We start from the raw sequence: 8,632 nt of genomic DNA, 5'->3' as shown, positions 1-8,632 counted from the left end.
CCTTCCTGACTCAGTTACTGCCCTCATTCGGGGAAAGTGAACTAAGTTTTGGTTAGAAAGCTTCAGCTCACAGCTGGCAATATATGAGTCACCAGGGTGAGTCTCCACTGCCTGTCAAGACTGCATAACGATGACAAGAACTGGGAACTTGGGAGCAGCGTACCCCCTGAGATGATGATCACAGCACGTCAAGCTGGGGGTGGGGGTATCTGAGAAGCAGGTGCTGGGAGCTCTCCATTGAGAGGGACGGGAAGCGGAGCGTGGCTCAGAAGGCTGGACCTCTGTTCAAGGCAGGGACTGTGGGAACGTCCGTTCTTATAAGATGGAAGTCCTGCGATCCTAGCTTCCTGTTCTGTTCCAGCCAGGATTCTCTGCACAAGCATTAACACCTGTCTACTGTATTCCAGGCATCGTGTGGGATGCAGGGAGCATTCCTGGGTGAATGGGACAGAGTCTCTGCCTCCAGAGTGTCTGTCTTTAATAGGGCAGGGTAGGTGCATAGCTGTTCGCGAGCCTCTATTAGTGTTCCAGCTCAGCCATTGGTCCGCCTGGCAGTGGACCCCTCCCCCAAGCAAGCGACCGTTAGTGAGGTTAGTGCGAGACCGTTAGGGAGCAACTGTCAGTGAGTGACGGTTAACAGTCCTGCTCAGCCATTGGTCAGCATTGCAGTGGGACCCTCCCCTAAGTTAGTGACCTTCTGGAGCAGCTGTCAAGAAGCAACCCTTAGGAGTCATGCTTCAGCCACTGGTTGGCATCGCATTGGGCCACTCCCCCTCCCCTTCCTCTATATAAAAGGAACTGAATTTTATACTGAAGGAAGATGGGTTTTTGAGACACAAGTCTGCTGTCTTATGGTCTGCTAGATTTCCCCTCACCCCAACAACTCCTCTCCTGATTTACTGGCCTGTTATGCGACGAGCAGAATGATTTGGGGCTGGGTAACACATTTCCCACTCACAAAGAGATCATTCCCACCTTAAGTAGTAGGCAGCAGATAAGATTGATAATTGATACAAGGGGAGGAGAGTTCCTCTGATGAGCGCTCCAGAGGAATTCCTAGCAAGCAGAGCTCCTACATTGGGTCTTGGGAGGATAAATGGGTGTTCATGCAGAAGACAGAGATGCTGGGACACAGGCTGAGCACAGATGTACAGGTAAAGAGCTTCAGAGGACACAAAGCAGAAAGCTCTGCAGCATCTCTGGGCTGTAGGGAGACAAGGGGTGGGAGATGGAAGTTTGAGTCAAGTCACAGAGAGCCTTGGATGCTATGATTAGGAATTTAGCCTCCATTCTGGAGCCCATTAGTAGCCGCTAACAGGTTTCTAGGCAGATAGTCCAATAACCAGGTTTATATTTCACAAAGATGTGTCTGGCAGCATTTGGTGGGCAAATGGGAAAGGACTCGAAGGGTGGCCAGTATGTTAACAAAGATTGTCTGGAGGCCCTCATTCACTAACCAGTTCCAGCAAGTCCCCAGATTGAACCACAGACTCTATAGACCCATCCATCAAGTCTTGCTTGTAAAGGGAAGGTCCAAAGGAGCTTTAGTCCATTCTGACTAAATGGAAACAGTACAGAATCAGACATAGGAGAGCTGAGGGCTGGTGCTTAGGCTGGTTTCTAGTGAATTAGAAGAGCAGCAGACGACTCTGCCTGTACCCATCCTGGCAACCTCAAGTTCCAGAATCCTCCACTTCCCTGACCTTACAGCCAGGTGGAATTTCCAGCACCAGCCCCTCTAGCCATCCTGTCCAGCTGCACTGGACTCAGGATGGTGATGCTATTCTTGAAATGAGGAAGCAGGCCATCCTGCCAGTGATTGCATCAGTCCCTCAGTCCAATGGGGTCAGCAAGTGTCATCACACCTTCCACAGCTCTCGCTTCAGCCCAAAGCAGGGTATGACGCTTCCATCAGCCTTGGCTCATCTGCAGACTCGTACTTTGTCAAAACTGCATTTTCATAATTACCATTGTGTCCAGGACTTCCAGGGATTACAGTAACTCCATATTGCCTCTTGCTAAATCATTTGGCTGCATTTCAGAAAGTGTTCTCAGTTCTGACTGGCTTCAGTCTGCCGCTCCCAATTCATTATTCATGCCTGTGGCTCGATTTTCACATCCTCATAGCCATCAGTGGCCCAGCGATCTTGGTTGGGAAATGGAGACGTGGGAAAGGAAGGCCAGAGCATACAAAGTAGGGCGAATGGGAAATGACCAAAAAAAAAAAAAAATTATGTGACGAGTTGTGGTGGCGGTGCACAAGGCAGTGGGCAGATCTTTGGAGGATGAGAAGCAGGGATGGATGGGTTAAATGGGAGCAAGTGGGAAAGAAAACTCTGAGAGGCAAGAGAACAGAACAGAGAGAAGTGTAGGGCTGTCCTGGAAAAGGAAATTATGTGACTTGATTGCAAGATCAAAATGCAGCTCTTGCTACTGATTAAATTAGTTTATCTCTGCAGCACAGTGCTGGGCTGCAAAAGAGATGTCGTAGCTGGAGGTGAACAGGGAAATGAGCTCGCCATGCATAGTTCCCTGCAGCTTCAATGCTGTCCTGCAGTTTTCTTAGGAACCACAATGATTTTCTTTAAACAATGGATCCTTCCCCTCCTCCCTCCAACTCCTCACTCTTTAGGTTGGTTAGTCCAATTAATGACATTGACTGTTTTCGCAGATCCTGTAGGAGCTTTGGCCCTGGTGTCTTATGCATATGGAAAGTTCCATTGGACAGAGAATGGTTGGGCAATGTGGACTGCTGAGGAGAGAGAGCTGATCCAACAGACACTTGATCTGACCGGAGCAAGTCCTATAGAGCCCACACTGAAGAGACTTTGGCAGTCACCCAGCTACCACTCTGGCTGCACCTAGACACACCTGGGAGCTTAAAAGAAAATAATCGTGTCTGGGTTCCATCCTTGGAGGTTTAATTCAAGTTGTCTGGGGTAAGGCCTTTTATCATTATTAAAAACAAGAAAATCAAATGAGGCTACTGTGTGGCCAGAGTGGAAGATCCTTGAGTTAGTTCAAGCTTTTCATTTTATAGATAAAAAACTGAGGCTCCTGAAGGCAATGTCAGATGTCCTGATTTTTCACAGTTAAGGAGTCATGGTTCTCCTGGCCTCCTAGGTCAGTGCTGGCTCTGCCAGCCTAGAGGCATCTCAGCACGAGTACCTTTCTGGGGACTCCAGAACCTTCCTATGAAGAGGTGACTGAGTACTTACTCCCTAACATGTCCATCTGGGGATTAGCACCCTCTAGAGAGGTTTCTTCCAGCCTGCTGAATATTTTATAAGCATCTGAAGACAGATTGAACACAGTAAATAACTCCTGTGCAGGAACACGTTGGATGTCCCCCATCCCATCCCAACACACACACACACACACACACACACACACACACACACACACACACACACGTGTACAAGCACACACAGACTTAGCCCTTCCTCATTTCTGTTTGAAAGCAGGTGACCTTTTTTCTGAACTGCAGTCACTGCCAACAATAAAAAAACATGGAGGGAAAAAGGTGAACAAAGGGAGTTCTGCTGATGTTCCATTCCAGAAGCATTTTGTTTGATCCTGGATGGAGGGGGTCATTTCTTAGACACGTTGGGATTTCATACACATTTGACTGAACAAGGGGTTCTGGGGATAGTAAAAGTGAACACTGAGGTGGAAAAATCAGACAAAAGGATGCATTTCTCTCTTTACAGGAAAAACCCAGTTTATCAACAATTCACAGAATTTCAAATATAGAACACACTGTATAGTTCTTTCTTTTCAACACCAACACCAAATGCTTTTTTCCTTTTTCTTTTTTTTTAAATAAAAACAATAGCTCTGCTGCCCCCTAATACTCAGGACAAATATCCTCTGGTAGATTACAAATAAGAGAAATCAATTTGATTTCACACAAGAGTAGATTTCATTTTGGAAGATCTTTTGGTCACGTTTAAGTGCAAGAGGAAGAAATAACAGATGAAATAGCTTCATGTAGAAACAGAACATTCTTGAACATTTGTTCTAATTCATTCCCAAGTCCAACTGAGCATGATGCAGAATAATGGCTTTCACAACAATGACTCAGACAATCCCCTCCCCCTGCTTCCAAGAATGTTTCCAGTTACATCCAAAACCTTAGACGATGAGGAATGAAAATAGTATCTTATTACACACCTGTCATTGGCTCTTGGGAGAAATATCTTCCCCGAATGTTGCAGTGGAAGACTTAATTTATACACATCACAAATTCATATTCATGTGTGCTCCACTTAGGCTTTATTATGTTTACAAATCTTCTGATGAATGAGAAATCAATAATCCGAGGAATTGTAGATGTAGAAATAGAAGAAAAATACAGTTTACCATGCATGACAGGAAGTGCCAGCCCATAGATGCAGTGTTATGGGGTCTGAAACAATGATGAATGTCAAGTTACCTCAGTATAAATTTTCCAACTATTTATCTTAAAAAGTTGAATTACAGGTACATTATGGAGATTCTTCTGTAAGAAGTCGTCAATTTCAGTGGTCAATTTCAATACTCTTTCTGGAAATTTTTCAGGTAGAACTCTTTCTGAAGTTCTTTGAGAAAGAACTGCTAAATGTCACCCACGACCACAGACCTCCCTGGGGCCTCAAAGTCAGTGCAAGAGATGAAACAGCATCTGCAGGCTGAACAGGTAACGTTATACAAAGGCATGCCATTCTGTCTCATCATTATGCTTTTTATCATTACAACCACTATTATTTAGAAGTTTGAGAGTTTTTTTAAAAAAAAGATATTCTGTGCTTTCAGAGGCTAGGAACTCTTGGCGTACATACATTTTTGATCTCTGATGACCCTTTATTTGTGTTTTTAGTTTATTGTTAAAACTGTCTTTTGAGGAATGTCATGCTTTTCTTCTGTACATTTTTTTGGTGGGCGAGACGTCTATTCAGATACAATTCCTGATGGGTTTCTCAGTTTTCAAAAGGTGATACAAAGACCCATGAACTTGAATAAGCACTGTAGAGTTTCTGCATTTCCATTTCTTGCCTCGAAGTCTAACCCTGCATGTTTTGCCACCTGCTGTGGTTCATCAGACTTCCTCCTACTTGAACCACTCAAGCTAAGGGGCTGGTGGATGGTCCAAACCCTGCCAGTTTCTCTACTTCATAGTTCTAGACCCAGTGATTGTTTCAGCAGGTAGATACGTGACCCAAGCTGGCTAATTTAGAGCTTGTCTATGGATTTTCTAAACTTGAATGGAGAGCATGTTCTCTCTTTCTTCTTGCCTCACAGGCTCTGAAGTACCTAGAATTGTGCCTGATATAGGTTAAGTGTCTCTTCTAATTATTGTTAACGGGGTGTGCCTTTGGGGCTGCTAGTAGCCACGGCCCCCTCCACATGAAGGAGCCTGGAAGAATGAGGACAAACAAAAGAAAAGCTGAGATGAAAGGTGGAGAGAGAAACCTGGTACAATTCATACAAATCCATCCTTTTTTATGGTTTGGTTCCATGAGCTGATACATTTCTTTTTCTTGCTTAATTTGAGTTGGGATTCTGCCATTTGTAATAAAAAGTTCTGATTATGAACACAACTTGGTGTTATTTAGCAGATGCTTAGAAGTTTGGACTAGAAAAAAGTGAAGATTGATGTAGGTGTTTCTAGTAGTATGGACTCAGGGACTAAGACAGAAAATGCAGGGAGACAGGTTTGAGGGATGATCATGAACTTAACTTTGAATGTATTAAGTTTGAAGATCTTTGAATTTTGCCACGTGGAGCTGCCCATTAGGTGTTTAGAAATAAGGAGAGAAAGCTCAGGAGAGAGTTCAGAGGTGGGGATATAGATGTGTAGTCAACAGAATGGAGCTGAAACTGGAGCCCATGACCCTGAATGGGTCCAGTGAGTGAGTGAAGACACTCAGTCATGTGCAACTCTTTGTGACCCCATGGACTGTAGCCCACCACGCTCCTCCGTCCATGGGATTTTGCAGGCAAGAGTACTGGAGTGGGTTGCCATTTCCTTCTCCAGAGGATCTTCCCAACCCAGAGACTGAACCTGGGTCTCCCACATTATAGGCAGATGCTTTACTGTCTGAGCCACCAGGGAAGTTGGAATGGGTCCAGAGCAGGACTGAAAGAGGCATGGGAGGAGGAACAGACAATGGGAGGTGATGTGGTCCAGTGAGACGACAGGAGAGATGTCAAAGAGGATAATCCTAACAACACCCTTACATGATGCGAAGAAGCTTGGATCAGTGAAAACTCAGAAGAGGCATCACAGGCTATAGGGAGCTTATTGGTACCACTTGAGAGAAAATTTCAGTTTAGCAGGAGCACAGGATTGAGAAATGGGTGGGAGAAATGGAAGGGGGAGGTCAAAAGAGGGAAAGGTGTGGGAATTCCATAGTTTCAGTGTAGTCAGATCACCTCTTTTTTTCTTAAGAGTAGTTGTGATTTAAGCACATTTACAGGTTGAAGAGAAATCAAAAGGCAGAAAAAATACATCAGATGGGTACAGATGGAAAAAGCACATTAAAAGAGGAAGGGGTAGAGGGTAAAAGAGGAAGGGGTAGAGGGTAAAAGAGGAAGGGGTAGAGGTTAAAAGAAGAAGTCTCAGAAAAACTATTTCCTTATTTAAGACAGCAGGGCAAGAGAAAAAGACCACAATAAGCTTGGAGGAAGTTAAGGTAGGAGGTGAATGCTAGGTAGAACTCCACCCCAGGAAGTTGAAGCCAGGAAGATGAATGACAAGGTCATGTGCTACTTGATTGGTGGGTGAAGGAACTTCAGTGTGGACAGAATTTAGAACCACTATAAAAAATTAATTGAGTTTATTATAATAATTTTAGTGTATCACTGAGACCAGAAAGAATAATTTGGCAGGGTATCATATTCAGTCAGTTTCAACTAGCAGCCCAAGACAAGGAATGGCAAAAACCAAAGATGCATTTGCCTGGTTCAGTGGAAAGTCAAGGAACAAGGAAATCTAGGATGCCAGGGAGCCTTCCTGAGTGAAGACAGCACGTTTGTCTCACTTACTAGCTTGCTGGCAGGGACTTGTCTTACTGTGGACGCAGTGCAGCACAGTATCCAGCACCTAGGGGAGATGCAGTAAAGCTTTGCGCCATTGAACAAAAAGGCACTCATGAACTTTTATGCTGTACTCTTTCATCTAGTTTCAGGTCTGAAACACAGGAATCACCTTCCTTTCTTCTCCACATTTGTTCTGGCAGTTTGATTAGAAAGAACAAGATGTTTTCGGAATCATCCCTGTGGAGAGAGAGGGTGGTGATGGGGCAGAATCATCCCTGTGGAGAGAGAGGGTGGTGATGGGGCCGTGAGAAAAATGGGAAGTAGAAATTTGAGAAAAACAAATGAATGTATTTGCATTCCTATTGTGACGAAGGAACTGGGTGTGGTTGTGTATGTTCCAAGCACAAGTACTGATGGTTTGAGATGAGGCAGTGCATGAGTCACACAGAAGGGGAGGTTTTATAAAGAAATTGATGAGCAAGGAGATCTGGGCAGGATACAGGGTGACCAACTGTCCCAGTTGCCCAGGATGGAAGGTGACCATGAGACTTTTAATACTAAAATGGGAAAGTTCCAGAGTGATCGGGATATTTGGTCAGCCTACTGTGTGCAGAGAAACATGAAAAAATATGTTAAATATCCATTTCTCTTTAAAATAAAGTAGTTTCAGAATTTCTGGAGATGTCACCCTAGGGAACCCCCCTGAGAAGGAACATTTGATTTGTATCGGCAGGCTGCTGCTGCTGCTGCTAAGTCGCTTCAGTCGTGTCCGACTCTGTGCGACCCCATAGACGGCAGCCCACCAGGCTCCCCCGTCCCTGGGATTCTCCAGGCAAGAACACTGGAGTGGGTTGCCATTTCCTTCTCCAATGTATGAAAGTGAAAAGTGAAAGTAAGTCGCTCAGTCGTGTCCGACTCATAGCGACCCCATGGACTGCAGCCTCCCAGGCCCCTCTATCCATGGGATTTTCCAGGCAAAAGTACTGGAGTGGGGTGCCATTGCCTTGCAGGCTAAAGAGTGTTAACTCCATGAACTGAACACGTTTCTAAATTGGGCTTCCTGAAGGTTTCTAAAACTTCCAAGTAATTGATCTGAATCTAAAAGTGTAAGCCTGGCCTTTATGATGATATCTTAGATAAACTGTCTTATTGCCTCATTTTAAAACATAGTATTTTTTCTTAGAACCTCAAAGTGTCATTTAAGGTTACTCAACAGCTTTCTTGCACTACAGTTTACAGGATACTGGGGGAAAGAATAGATTCTTTTTTCTCTCCACCCTCCCCTAGCTGAAGAAACACCATGCTGTTTCCAATGTTAAGTAGTAGGTGAGATGCTTGCATGTTTCAAAGGCCGAACAAAACATAAACCAGATGGGACCTGCTTTGGGGCTGCTCTGAACCAAAAGCTGAATAAAATGAATAAACACACCAAGAACACTCTAGACAATTCCCAACAGAGAAGAAACACACATATGACAGAAATATAATTGTCTTTAATTTGCAAATTGACTTTGGATCCTAAGAACCTGGAATGAATGGGACTTTTTTCTTAGGTCTTACCTTTAGTCAGGGATTTCAGCAACGTTAACGATTGTATGGTGGTAACAGCAGG

The 8,632-nt window shown here is 44.4% G+C and overlaps 1 long non-coding RNA gene across 1 annotated transcript; it reads left to right on the top strand.

The window, feature by feature from the left end:
- Positions 1-662: 662 nt before the first annotated feature.
- On the top strand, positions 663-6,368 carry LOC145517779 (uncharacterized). Its single transcript, XR_014062323.1, has 3 exons — positions 663-1,154; positions 2,672-2,939; positions 4,561-6,368. It is a non-coding gene; the product is annotated as an uncharacterized LOC145517779 (long non-coding RNA).
- Positions 6,369-8,632: the final 2,264 nt, after the last annotated feature.

This window comes from Giraffa tippelskirchi, chromosome 8 (genome assembly GCF_054371585.1).
Source record: "Giraffa tippelskirchi isolate mGirTip1 chromosome 8, T2T-mGirTip1v1.2.pri, whole genome shotgun sequence".
Classification (NCBI taxonomy): domain Eukaryota; kingdom Metazoa; phylum Chordata; class Mammalia; order Artiodactyla; family Giraffidae; genus Giraffa; species Giraffa tippelskirchi.
The sequence above is the reverse complement of the archived record's forward strand: the minus strand, read 5'-3'. Positions and strand labels throughout refer to the sequence as shown.